Below are 15,113 nucleotides of genomic sequence, written 5' to 3' on the forward strand. Positions count from 1 at the left end.
AAATGGCCCTCAGTAAATGGTTATTGCTGCATGAAATGGGATGGAAGTTCTGAAAGGAAAAGACCACAAACTCTCTTGTGCCATCATTGCCGTTCCTGTGACACCTGACAAGGAAAAATTACAAAACCCCAGTATGAGAAGAATTTATATTTTTTGTACTGTTATTTTAAAGGATTATACCACAATATTTAGAACAGATGAGCAAAGCGCATTTAAAACACAACTTCCAATAAAGCTACTAGAAGGATAGGGGTTTGAGTAAGAGAAGAGGGTTGTCTTCCAGACCACAACCATCCCAGAAGTTACTATTTGTCTTCCCTAAAGTGAGAAAGCTCCACTAAAAAAGAAGAACAGATATAGTGAAGGTAATTTTAGAATTACAAGTCCTGTAATTCTGATGTTGCAAACACATTTGCAACATTAATTAAAAAGAAAAACAAATACATTTTCTATGGTCTAAGCACTGAGCAATTGTTCACAAAAGAGAATTCTCTGCTTATCAAGAGTCTCCACAAATGAATCAGACAAACATAGCTTAGAGTGGAAATTAGAAAATACCAATGTTGGTCAGAGATAAAAGAGAGAAAATCCCCCTTCTATCAATATCCAATATGCTCCATATCACTTGTTTTTTCATTGCTCCTGCCCAGTAACATCCAACCCTGACAGCTTCTCTATCTCCTTTTCAGGTTTAAATTCCTCGGCCCAGTGGGTAAATGCTAAAGCTTTTCTAACCTTGACAGTCCTTTTCCTCTCTGACAATCTCATCCACTCCCATGCCTTTAATTGGCACCTATACATGATGACTCACAATAGTATATCTCCAGCTGAGACCTCTCCTCACAGTTCTAGAAGTACATATCCATTCACCTACTTAAAAATTCCTCTTGAATATTCCAAAGCCATCTCAAAATCAACATGCCAAAAATAAACTTTTGATCTTCCTCCCAAACAAGATCCTCTTCTACAATTCCCCATCTCTGTGAATGATTCATCCAACCACCCACACATAGGGGCCATCCTTCACACTTCCCTCCCTTATACAGCTCCCACATCTAAGCCATCCTTAATGCTTGTTTTCTTTGCCCTCTAAACATAATATCTCTCTCAAATCAGTCCATTCCCATCAATTTCCACTGCTTTCATCCAAGTCCAAATTGCCATTATGGGCAACCTCAGTAATTCACTAACAAGTCAATGCATACCTCTTCCAGCATCCTCTATTCATTCTCTGCAGTGCAGCCAGAGAGATCTTCAAAACACAAACCATTCTCCCCTGATTCCTCTCTGCAGATTTGAAATTCACCCAGAATTTTTATTCTACTTACCAAATATCTTTTGAATCTGTCCATCTTTCTCCAACCCCAATGCCATTCAACTAGACCTTGACATCATCCTTGTCTCTTGCCTAGATAATATCAACCACTTTGAAAATCTTCTTGCCACCTCCAGTCTTTGCCTTCATAATTTACTTTATAAGTGCAGTCAAATTCATTTTTCTAAAGAAAAAGTTTATCTCTCTTCCCTGCTTAGACTACTGAGTTGAAATATACAAATAGAAAAGAAAATTATTAGCATGAAACTATAAATATATTTAAGTATCACTTTCAAACTTATATGAGTTCTTCATATATGAGACTTCCCACTCCTACAATGTCTAAGACACAAGAAAAACAAAAATAAACAGTTAAAAATTTTATGCATTTGCCAATAAGATGTAAAGTATATTACATATATGTTTCAACTAAATGAGAATGGTTACTATGAAGAAAACCTCAAAGAGTCTGAGCTGGGGCTACCACCTATAAAAAGAAAACTTAAAAAATGTTTATTGAGCAGCTAGTATATGTGCATTAATTTAGTGAACAACTTTTAGAACATACAGAGGCATGAGAAGTTGTCCTTCCTCCCAAGGTGCTCATAATCTAGTTGAGGAGATGTAATTAATATATGAGATAAAGCTTAAAAGCATGCACTCAGAAGATATCACAGAAGAAAAAAAATGAGGTGAGGGAAAAGAGATTAATAGGTACACATAAGCTTTGTAGAAAATAATCAAAAGTAGGAGACCTAAATAAATATTTAATAAAATGTTGGAGAAAGTAGTTGTATAGGTTGGGGCAGGACATTTGCCTTAAGGAATTATTTATCAAATAATTTTTGGTTATATAGACAACTTGGAATTTTTGTAATATGGTGAGGAATAGTGGTATTCCATAATGTTCTCATTTAGTTTGAGTTCATTATTGTACTATTATTTTAAAAGATTATACTACAATATTTAGTATTAGCAGCACTTTTAAGTCCCTAAGTATTTTATATTATTAAAATCATTTGTGATTCATTTGACAACAAGCCATCTAAGATGTCAAGAGACATGCCCCTGGCATGTTAAATGAATGTTGGCCTGTGAATTTCACACAGATAATTCACATCTAGACAAATCATTGAAATGATTCACACAATCAGATGATGATATATCAGTTGTTGGCTTAAAATATTATTATTCAAAACATTTTTGTAAGACTGCAGTAAATTCTCTTAAGTGAGAATTTATTAAGCATCTTCATATATAAGTAGCTAACCAATCTGACATATTATGCTAGAAATGGCACCTCGGTCAGTCACATTGCCTCAGGTTACAGCAGAGTTAGATTATGTTCTGTGAGAGTAAGGTGAATACCAGGAAATGTTGAGTCCTGTCTCATGAACAACATTTTGGGAGCAAGGCAAAAAAAAAAAAAAATTAGTTAGCTTTTTTCAAATCATATTTTATGAGGTCAATAGAGGCCATTAAAAAAATTAACTATATCAGATAAACATTTATCTCCAGATTTTATGAAAAAAAAACATATCAGATAGTTAATATTTTTATTTGCTTTTTAGCTCATTTGTAAGTTCTGATACGGTTTGAAATTTTTCATGTAAAAGTACCATAGAAAGAGCTAATAAGTTTTATTTATTTTTACCTGATCTCTGAGTTCTGATACATGTTCAAAATGATGAGTTTCACAGTTAAGCAATTCTCCTTTGATCTCATCATTTCCAAAGTAAAGAAAAAAGGAGTAGTTTAAGGCAAACCATAAATTAAGTACATGAACTTGATTAAAAAAAAATTAGTAGTTCAAGTTCAAAGTAATAGTTCAACTAATAAAGTATGTTTGCTAACAAAAAATATCAGTCACTTTCAATCATCTTTTTGTAATATTTCTAAGGTTTTTGGGTTTTTTGTTTTTGTTTTTGCCCTTTGTAATAAAATGGTGATATATTTTAAATGTCAAGATTAGATGATATATTAAATATTTCAACACTTGCAAACACAAAATACGCTTTTTCTTCTATACAGTTTCAAGCTAATTTGTCCTTTCTTTATACCCTAGTAATTTAAACACAGTGTCTGTTCATTCTTCAAAGACACCACTTCATTAGTTTTCATGTCTTACAGCACAATTGGGGCTGGAGTCCTTAAATGAGTTGGAGTGAATTTAAAGGGAAATAGCTATAGTGTCAGGAACACCAGCTGCCAAACACTTCAACTTACCCAGCATCAACTGACCCCCAGAGTGATTGTTTCTTGCTATAGAACTCTTCACCTAACAATATCATATACATTATTTTATTTGATTATTACATTATACTTAAAAGGAAGTAGTGTTATCTACATTTTTTTTTCAGGTGACAAATATATCTGAATCTAATCCAAGCTTACCAAACTAGTAATGGTTTACCAGATATGATTTTTTTCTCTGTACCCTTCCCAAGCAAAACTACCAAATGCAACAGGCATGGACATATGACCCCAAGCAACCAGGAATCCATAGGATTGTCTGGAGAATTTGGTCCACAACACAAAGAGACTATTGTCAATTGCATGTATGCACTGGAAATGAAGGGCCACTTTACTAAGCCATATCCAGTATGAGCAAACAAAAGAAACTAGTTAAGAAAATAAAAGGAAGTTGACACACTAAGATCAAAGAGAAGATGACATGAAGGGAACCATGTAACTTAAACAGAGAAAGAAAGGGATCTCATAGCTGGCTTCCTGTTCTGATCCCCAAAATGTGGCTGTAATTTACTTCCTGATCTTGGACGACAATGAAATAGAGCACTGGAGACTTACAATAACTCTCTTTGCTTAAGCTAGCCTGAGTGGGCTCTGTTACAGCCAAAACTTTTTGACTGAAAAACAGTGGTAGAGACATGACTTGAATCATCATTCTCTGGATTTTCTCAGTGCACTTCGTTGTTCACAAAATTGTGAATTTTCTCTTCCTAATGAAATTCATTCAGTTGATACCTTAAATAAAATGTCAGAATGTACTCACCAGTATAACCTTCTATTCTCTCTCTATAGAGATAGAGAACTATAATGGTATAGAGTTGTTGTTATATATACTTAGGAAAATAATAAAGTAGAAAAAGATTAGAAAAAATCAATAAATAAAAAGTATCTTGAAAAGCATAGGTCTCTTAAATAAGTAATTCAAAATTATATTTTCTGTAACTCAAACCAAAGAGCAGATTCTCTCTACCACAAACTTTAAAACAGGCTTCCACATGACTGTGAAACAGAACTAATGTTAACAAAAGCCAATTTCTACATTTAGAGCCAATGTGATATGCAAGAAAATGTGCTGTCATGTCTTCAAGCACCAGTTTATCATATGTCATCTTTGAAGGCTGCCTATATATTTGTGGCCTTTTCCACATAATGCATGATAAATCCTCAAAACAATCTTATAAAGAAAGAGGCTCACAGAGACCAAATGTCAAGTCTAGAGTCACAGAGTTAGTAAATTATAAAACTAAGATTGAAGAGATTATCATATCAATTTAATCCACTTTTGCCTATAGGTGAGAGAAAATAGGACACCTTTTTAAGAACCACCTTTCAGGTAACAGATAAATTTGTAATAAATAAAATTATTGCTTAGGTAGAGGGAAAGAATCAAGACAATAATCAGATCAAAGATGGAACTTCACCCTTCTTTGTTCTCATTCTCTCTCTCTCTGTCCCTCTCTCCTTCCCTTCCCTTCCTCCTTTCCTCTCCCTCCCTCTGTACCTTCCTCTCCATCTCCTTCTCTCTCTTACATACATGCACACAGATGCAGAATGATGTAGATTCTGCCACACACTTCTTTAAATGGGAATACGAACCTGATGATAGTTTTCTCTTGGGACTTTTTTTTTCTCATTCTGCTTTATAACAGCATATTTTTAATTGCTAGTCATAACTGATCCACCCAGATGTTCTATACACATGTGGCAAGCTTGGGCAGATCTAGGACTATCATTTCAGAAGGTATTTCCACTATAGCAGAAGTTCATTCTAAAAGTCATATTTCAGTCATGAGATGAACACTACACTGTATCAAAATTATATATTTTCTCCAGTTCAATAATACTTGCCCATGTCAGAAAATATCTTTACTTTTTAGGTTCAAAAGTTTTAAAACACAGACATTGAGCAATTTATCATAATATTGTTGGTTAAATGCTTGATAAATGTGGGCAAGAGCATATGTAGTAACTGAACCAATAAAATGATGCTATCTTAAAACAACAAAGAATTCTACATTTTTAAGAACCATTCCATTTATTGATAATAGGTTAGAAAGAAACATCAAACATCAGACATGAATAAGAGCCAAGGAACCATTTTATACATTTCTATTTTACAGATGAGGAAATTAAGGCTTTTCCAGGTGACCAGCAAAGTAGCAATGCTTATCACGTATTCTTTATATTACAATTATTTCCCTAGCTGGCTATGAGCTCTTGAATGGCAGGGAATATATATATATATGTATCCATAGCACCCAACAACTTGCAAGCATGTGTGTGTTGTAAGTGTTGGTTGAATGAGTGAAGAATCCATAGATGCAACTCAGATCCCTGAAGCATGAGTTATAACAAAGGCAAAGAAGTAGATGATTGCTGTTTTATCACAATCTTCACCATGGTTTCTGCTTTCATTGAGTGTTTTTACTTTGCTTGCAAAGCTTCCCAAGAATGCTATTGTGACACAGAAGATGAGCAAAAAAGATAGGAGACAGCTGGAGCCTCCTCAAGTCCAGAATTATCTTTTTATCCTTAGGAGCTCTGAGCCCTGAGTATGAACCAGGGTTCTCTCTCACAACCTCCTCTGAGCTGGCAGATGAGAAACAGGGCTAGTATCTCTGGCATGGCTCCCTGGTCTTCCTAAGTGCACACTGTGGGAGGACAAGCTACCCATAGTCTCTCCAGGTGCCCTACACACAGGTTATGAACTCAGCCCACATGACAACATTCAATTCGTGTCTCTAGATAAAGCTGCATGGACTGACCAATCATGTGTGCTATTCACAGAGACTCTATGCTTACAAAAAACTGCTCAGTTATAGGTCCAGGAGTTTACACTATTTCTTAGAACCTGCTGTTTGGAGTGAGGCTGCTTCTCCATCTTCCTTGGACACAACATCTGCTTTCTCGTGATAGGATTTTGTTCCAATGTTATTAATGGTCAAAGATCATTGAAAAGAGGTGATCTGTGGAAAGTAATAAACAACCGTCCAAAGCTAATTCTTCTGGGAATGCCTAAAGAACCCAGCATGCTGGAATAGGCAGATCGATCAGCCACATCACATACTTTTTGCCTCCCCATTTAATGTGCCCTCCAGCAGACAGTGGCTTTCCAGGATACAGAAGAATTGTATCTGTAATATGAGTCACATTGATAACTTTGGAAACAAAATCACCAGGTAGATATGAAATATGAGATTAACACCATGACCAGAGGGAACAACACAGAACAAATCACCTACTGACTTTTCAACACCTGCTCCGCCCCTCCCAAAAAAAAACCTATTCAGTAAATGACCCAGTGTTTCAAAAGATTTAAATAATGTAGCCTGTTTTTGTGTGTGTGTGTGTATCTGGAACAAAACACACACTGTCCTTAAGTTCCCTCAACCTTTCTTTTCCCTAACAACCTCTGAATTCCCTTCAGAAGTTAGCTTTTCTTCTGAAACGATCTCTGACAACTTCCTGAGAGATTATATCAACATGTTTTAAAGGTTGTAATGCATTAATCTTTATACCTTGCTTGTTTCCAAAAAGGATGTAAGGAAAGTTATTTGATGAGTGTCAGCTATGTGTATTATTTAACTTTAAGTAACACGACAGGACCGCAGCCCTACAGATAGTCTGTTGTTCTCCAGCCCTGAAGCTGTGCTGGCCACTCCACAGCACTGCGGGGCTGGATTCATTAGGGGAATGATGAGGAGCCTCTAGACATTCAGAAGAGTGGTAATGATCACATATGGCGTTAACCAGAGAAAAGATATACTGCCTTTTTGAAAAAAAAAAAAAACAACCCAGATGACCAGTGTGAAAAAGCCGAAGGGTCCCCAAACCCTTGTCTACATTCTCTGACTTCTCTTTCATCCTTGCTACATCCAGGGAGCTTAATTTGTCCCAGGTTTGTCACTCAGTGGTCCTACTAGGACACCTCATGTTTTATACTGATCCTTTCCTTGCCCTCGCCCTTCCCATCAGGCCATGGAGAATAATGACTATGAGCTCAACATGTGGCTGAAGTGGGGACTTTCTAAAATTTTGAACCAAGGGGGAAATGTTTTTAACTAATTCACTAATAATACTCAAGAATTAATTGACTACAAGGGTCTGAAGAATGCCTGTCACTATTACTGTTTAGGTTATTGCCACTAGGTTTCAGGCAAGCAGGCTTGAATGCCTTACAATTGCTATTGGAGCAGAATATGATCAAATAATTAAGGGGTTTGAGTTAATTCCAGGACATTTGAAAGATTACTAAAAAATAAAAAATAGGCATGAATCAAGTCTCCACGTCCAAGTAATTAATGTTAAATTCTCATCCAACACTACTTTGACAAGCATGGATGATTGTTATAGATTGAAAAATTGCTATTAGTAAAATTATTCAAGCAGCCCACAAAAATGTTCGTTTTTTTTAACTCTGTCTCAATTCTGAAGAAAAACCTTGGTTGAAGGAGTCTGGGATACCAAATTCCATTCCCAGATCTATGACTAGCTCTGTAGCCTAGGACAAATCATTTGAGGTTTTTTGGTGGATTTTCTCATTTTTCCAATGGACATATAAGTACCTGTTACAGTAACACAAGAACTTGTTGTGATAAATTCATATCTATGATAAGATACAGGAAGCTACTTTCAAAATACAAAAAATTATTCAGCGGATTTGCTATTTTTATTAAGTCTCATGCATTGCATCACACCACAGACCTCATTTGTATTTTAACTGCTTCCTTCAGTGCTGTCAGACAAAGAAATGCATCCCTGTCACCATGCCCCAGAGGCCACGGCCTTCCATATTCGCACATGGACAACCCTTTAGGGGGTTGTAACAGCAACAGTATGAACTTAGCAGGTTTCAAAACTCAGCTCTGGTGCATATGGGCAAGAACCTGCAGACCATCTATGTAGTTATACTTAATTAGCTACATAATTGTTCATGCTCATTTTATGGGTTTTTATCTTGTCTCTTAAATCAGCACCTGGAGAAATGTGAGCAGGCCTTACAATTTTCTGCATTTTGTACAATATCTAATGTGATTGTGAGCACACAGTAGACAGATTAAAGTAGTTTAAATTATTTGACAATTCTTAAATATTTTAATTAGTCAGAAAAGTTGAGTGTGGAGTATCCCAAAGCCATATAGCTGAGCTGAGCCTCAGGGATACAGCAGAGGGCTCAAAAGGGCCAAGAAGATACAGCTTCACCCGCAGGGGTTCTACTGTATATGTTTTATAAGTTGGAGATCTGAATTAAATTGAAATTAAAGTGGAGGAGGTTTTAAAAAGAGGTTGGAAACTATTGCCATAGGAAATCAAAATAATACATAACCACAAACACAAATCGATACACACCTTAGATATCTTGAATCAAACCACTTGTTACCTCTCAATTCTACAGTGGTCTTCCTCTATGTCCCTCATGTATTCTTAATCTTAAGAAACAGAGATATATGCATGACCCTAGAACTTGGGGGTGGGGGGTACCATCTCTTTATATCAAGGTAAAAACATGTTTCATGGTACCTCAATTCTGTTAAAGAAGCATTCTTGAGCACCTGCTATATGCTGAGCATCTAACAACTAAAACACAAGTATTCATGAATCTCTATAAAAATACAGATAATTTCCTGGAAGAGTCATATTCTGAGTTTTAATTGGAAGGAGTTGTGGAATATAAGTTGGAAGAGCAGAAAAAAAACGAGCAAGAAAATAGGACCCAACTTTAGAAAGACAATAGAAGAAAACTGACAGCCTAGATATTACATCCTGGTAGCAGGTAAAACATCATTCTCAACATAGCACCTCAAAAAAGTGTTTGTTATGCATAGTCTGGTGCAATCCTCCAGCAGGCAACTCTCACATCTGTCAGACCACACACAGGAATATTGCACAAATGTTAGCTAATTAGGGCAGTAATTGCAGTCTGAATTTGTGAAATACTAAACTGCAGAATTTTTTTTACACAGTTTAGTTACTTTTAAAATTACAAGGAACGTTATTAAGCTAACAATAGGTTTACAGTTTGGTGGGGGACCAACTTCAATCAGTAAAACATGTTTTTTATAATCAATGTATTAATTCACACATAAATTGCATTCCCAAAATTCAGAATCTTATACTAATTAATTGCACTAAAAAAGGATAATGAGCACTATTTGATAAATGCCAACCACTTACTAGGTATATCACTAATGATCAAAATATTCCTGAAAAGTTATAATTTATTATTGCCAACATTTTTTGAAATAGTCCCATGTTCATATACAAATGCCTGTCACTAAGTATCTGTTATTTATGACAGAACTCAAATTTTCAGCCAGGAGACAGTAATACTCCCAGTTCTAGTGATGACTTCCTGGGGTGAGGGGTTTTTTTCCTAGTGTTGAGAAACGATTAGCATGGAAGACAAGATGGACATATTCTCATGGGTATCAGGTACATGGAAGATCTATAAATAATTACAGTAATATAATTGCCATATTGGGATAGTAAATGGAGTGAAGTAAAAAGAATTATACAACAGAAACATATCAAAAGAGTTGTGTTGTGAACTCTTAAAATATCTGTGTTTAGAAGCAAAAGGAACTTTTCATTACTGTTCAGGTAAGATAAACCAGCCATACGTTTATATTGCCTCATAAGTAACAAACATCCTTGAAGTGATCTAAGTTATAAAGTAGACTTACAGTTAAGATGACTAACTGATATTTGATTTGCTAACAGTGTTATTACACATAACTCTCCACTAAATGCTACATAGAGGGGAAAAAATTACCTAGGAGGAGGTAGCACTTTTAAAATTTCTTATCATTTAAGTTATAGCCTAAATATAGTGAAAATAATCACAGTAAATAAATGTTTATACAAGTTATTATTCAGACAGTGTTAACAAAATAAATTCTATATCATAGTAGAGTCAAGTAGAAATTCTGGCTAGTAGAAATTCTGGTTAATTGAATATAATGGTCAAATAATAATCAATACATCTGAAAAACTGATAATCCCTTCAATGTGAAAACTATACTATCCATATTCAAATCTTGGATGATTAAAAAAGATATTTCAGAATCTTGCTGAACCTCAGAGTTAGTATTGTAAATATTATTTGTAGCTATTTTAGAAAGTTAAGCTTTTATTCTAACTGGCTACTTTATAATTTTAGGTAGAAATAATAGAGCTTTTACTGAAAATATATCTTGCTAAAGTCTCTTTAAGCCAAAGGAAAATTAGTCTAGCTCAGTGGTTTTGAATGCTGTTTGTGGTTTTTAGCAGTGAAACCCTTTGAAACTAAGCTAAAAGTGGAATTATATTAACATAGATAAGTTCATGTTTAAAAAATTTACTATAAACATCAGTCAATGAAGAGACACTCTGTTATGATAAACCAAAAAATGTGAAATCAGGTGATAGAAACAAAAGTTAGAGTTATATTCTCTTCATTATCAATTTATTCATGTGTTTCATTTTCATTGCACAATTTCATTAAGAATTGCTTCGTACCTTTCCATATGAATGCTTCATACCACTGAGCATTTATGTAAAATTTTATAAAATTTTTTAAAGACCAGTTCAGTGCCACAAGCTTTTAATTAATAACACATCTACACAAATTTAAAATCTATGTACAAAGTAGATCATTTATCCAGAAAAACACAAATTAAGCTTTGCTGGTTTGTAAGTGGGACAACTTTTATGGAACATCTTTAGTAGGTTTTCTTAAACAGTTTTTAAATAATTGAAACATCTATGTTAATAAAATCTGGATTAAAGTTAGAGTATTCCTAAAGAACTTCTGAAATACTAAGTGATGTCTGTTAACCAACAAGTCTACAGTAAATCTGATCAGTGTACTACTCTGACTCTATGTGGTTTGGTCTCCACGGGGCAGAGAGAAGAATTTGGAACTGTGGAACAGATGTTGCTACAAAAAAGATAGTGACAATAACATTAAACAGCCTCACAGACTCAGTCACACATAGAATCTCAGCAGGGAACATAACCAGGTTAAGAGGACTGGACAAAGTCATCTGTGGCCCAGAGAGTTCATGACTTCCTCCAAGGGAGCCAGTCAGCACTCAGCTGTAACACATGGCTGTGCTGAGAAAACTCGGGAAGAGGGAACAGATAGATGACTTCCAAAATCGTTCCTGATAGTGTTCACATGCTTAGGTAATCCCCCCTTGAGTGTGGGCTGAAGCTAGTCCCTTGCTTCCAATGAAGGGGAAACACACACACACACACACACACACACACACACACACACACACACACACACACACAGTTTCTGGTTGGCATCGCCAAGATTAGGTTACAAAAGATTGTATCTTTGGTCCTGCTGGCCCTCTCTCCGGCTCTTATTTTTGTTCTGATGAAGCAAATTGCCATGTAATAAGTGGCCCTATGGACAGGCCCATGTGTAAAGGAACAAATGGAGGCCTTTAACTAACATCCCTGAGGAACTGAATCCTTCCAACGACTTTGGCAGTGAGCTCAGATGATCCTCTTCCAGTGGAATCTTATAAGGATATGAGGACAGCAATCCTAGCAGATGCCAGAGTACAGCTTTGTGAGGGACCCTTACCTGCTCCTGGATTCCTGGCCCACAGAAGCTGAGATAAATATTGTTTTAAGCAGTAGATAGCTAATGCAGAGTGTCACCAGATTTTCCAAATTTCAGAATCAGCCATATAAAAATTCTGATTCATGTGTATAAAATCTCCTAACCTTTTAAAAGTTGAAAACCAACTTATTTAATGGATATATATGTAGCCACATCTGAAGGCTAAAGGGGTTTACAAACTTCCAGTTTTTACTGATCCACTAAGAAGGGATATGCCAGAGCCAATGACCAAAAGGGAATGCGTATATATAACCATGTGGGATGAGGAAAAAGTCCTGTAACATTAAAACAAGAAAACATTTCTTCTTCTAGTTGTAAAGTATAATGTGAAAGAGTGAGTATATTGAAAGGTAAGGAGTTCCTGTTGCAAGTAGCTATGACAGTAATAAAATTAGAGGAAGAAAATCGTAACTAACTGAGTGACTCACCAGAGAGAGACCTTAAATCAATCAAAGCTCTAATGTGAAATCTGCTTAACATTTTGCTCATGTTTTCCTACTAAATGCTAATAGCAAGCAGCAGAGTGAACCCAAGGGATTTTTATTTTTCCTTTTTAAATTTGAAAACCTATACTGTCGTAAATATACATGAGCTGCTAACTGCTAGGAAAAAGAGGCCAATTTCTCATGCAGAAATTTTCTCAAGGATAAAAGTCATACTAAAATATTTTAAGACTAAATATTTCTCCAAATTTGTGCCACAAAATTACCATAACATCATCTGCTCTATTACCAACGATAGCTAATCCCATCTTACTCTCAACATTTCATTTGTCACTTCTGTGAGAATGAATCCCAACTATGCATTCCTATCCCTGGCCATATGCCTAAACTTCAATTGTTTATTTCAAATTGTATTTCCTCTTAGCTATCCTACTCCTTATTCAGCAATCTTTCTCCTCAAATTGTCTTCCCTATACCATGCCACCAAAGCCATTCTCATTGTTACAAAATCTAGCTAAATTAAAGAAATAGAATTGAAGAATATCTAATCAGATTAGCTTAAATTATCATATTATCTTAAATATTTTAAATGTTGCTTCCTTTATATTTCTACAAAAATGACACTGGTTCAAGCCCTCACTAACTAACACAATATTTTCTTATTTATCTTTTTCTTTCCAACTATTTATTCATTATTAGTGTATACACATTGGTATATAACACCAATCACAGTCATACAAAGACTGAGCTCCTTAAAATATCACTGAATAAAATAACAATTATTAAAATGTAATAGAATTTTACAAAATGCAACCACCACCAAATTTTTAACTGTCATAATGGGATGAAATGTACTGGGAGATATTAGGAAGATTAGACATAACCAAGAGTTATGGATAAAATGAACTATAATCAGTTTTAATGACCTGGATGTATATTAATATTTGCTGGAATGAGACATACGGTCATGACTCACTTGGCAAAATATACTGCTTAACATAGACGGTTATTACAGATTGCAGTAAATCCAAGCCCTGCCTTGAAACTCTGGATAGAAGCTTAGGCAAATCAAACTCTTTAATATTACATTTTATTTCAGTATCAGAAGACCACTCACGCAGAATCCATATTAATCAAATAATGTTTCATGAAGTGAATAGCCACTCTTAAACTTAACAACTACTATATTCTCATATACTGAGTTCTCTTAAAATAGAACACACTTTTATAACCTTCCCATTATATGACTCATACTAAACACCATAACTTGACGAAACTGCAAAAGGAAGTCTCCACATCACTATATGAAACAATTCTAAAGACAATTGCCAAAATTAAATTAATAATTTTTTCATTTAAAATGATGAGAAAGAAATAATAAATTAGTAAGATATTATGCCACTGGGACCAATAAACTGGAAAGAATAAGCAATCTTTTTAAAATGAGGTTTTCTCTTATAGATTTACCATATATTTTCCAAATCTTCAAATTCATTTTATAAACATGAAAAATGTCTGGGTAAGGGCTAATATCAAGTAGTATCTATTAGAATCTAACATTTAAAAACTAGTTTTGGGCTTCGATACAGAATATCTTTAACCACCAGGAAGACATGATGCTCTTTGGATTCATATTCTGTATATAAACAGCATGAAAGTCCCAGGGGGGTTACCAATCAGGCAGATCATCATGGGGTCAACAACAATAACAGTTCAGGAGAAAATATTCAAGGCAGTTGCTCCTCCTAACTACCAATGAATTTATTAAGAACAGTCAAGCTATTAGCTTACTACCACACACCAAGACCACAAGGTATCCTCTGGCAATCCAGCTTTGAAAAAGAACCAGAAAATAGTAAAACACCTAGGAAATACCAATCACGTAGGTAGAGCAGTGTGATAAAATGGAACAAGCATGGACTTTGGAGTTAACTCCACTGGCACTAGTCTTGGTTCTAGACTTCTGAATTCAATTGGCACAGTTGTTTATATCAGGCTATATTGTATCCTGCCAATAATAAAAATAATCTAGGCAAAATATTTTAAAATGCATTTGGAGGTATTGGAGTGTAACCAAAATTAGACAGGAACTGGAAAGAATCCATCCCTTGAAAGAAGAAAATGACACTGAATGAGATCCACATGTACACAGTTATTCCTTTGAGAGCAACATCCATTCTTTCCAGAGCAAGGGCTAGACCTCAAGTAGAAAATAGTGATCTTAATGAACTGAAGATGTCACAGTTGGGTTTCCAGAAAAACTAGAAATCCAGGAGGAAATGCTCAGAAAGGAGGGAACAACAGGCTAGGGAGTCCAAAATGTGCATAAATTTTCTTTTTTTTGAAGTGTGTACATGGCTCCTAACCACACATGTTCAAGGCAAGACTCCAGGCAACTCAGGGGGAGATAAAGAAGGTTAAACAGCTGAAAAAAGACTTCAGCAGCTGCCCACTGTACAAAGTCAGAGGGGCTCGGTAAACACCTCCG

Source organism: Furipterus horrens, unplaced genomic scaffold, assembly GCF_987537825.1.
Source record: "Furipterus horrens unplaced genomic scaffold, mFurHor1.1.pri manual_scaffold_4, whole genome shotgun sequence".
Taxonomy (NCBI): Eukaryota; Metazoa; Chordata; class Mammalia; order Chiroptera; family Furipteridae; genus Furipterus; species Furipterus horrens.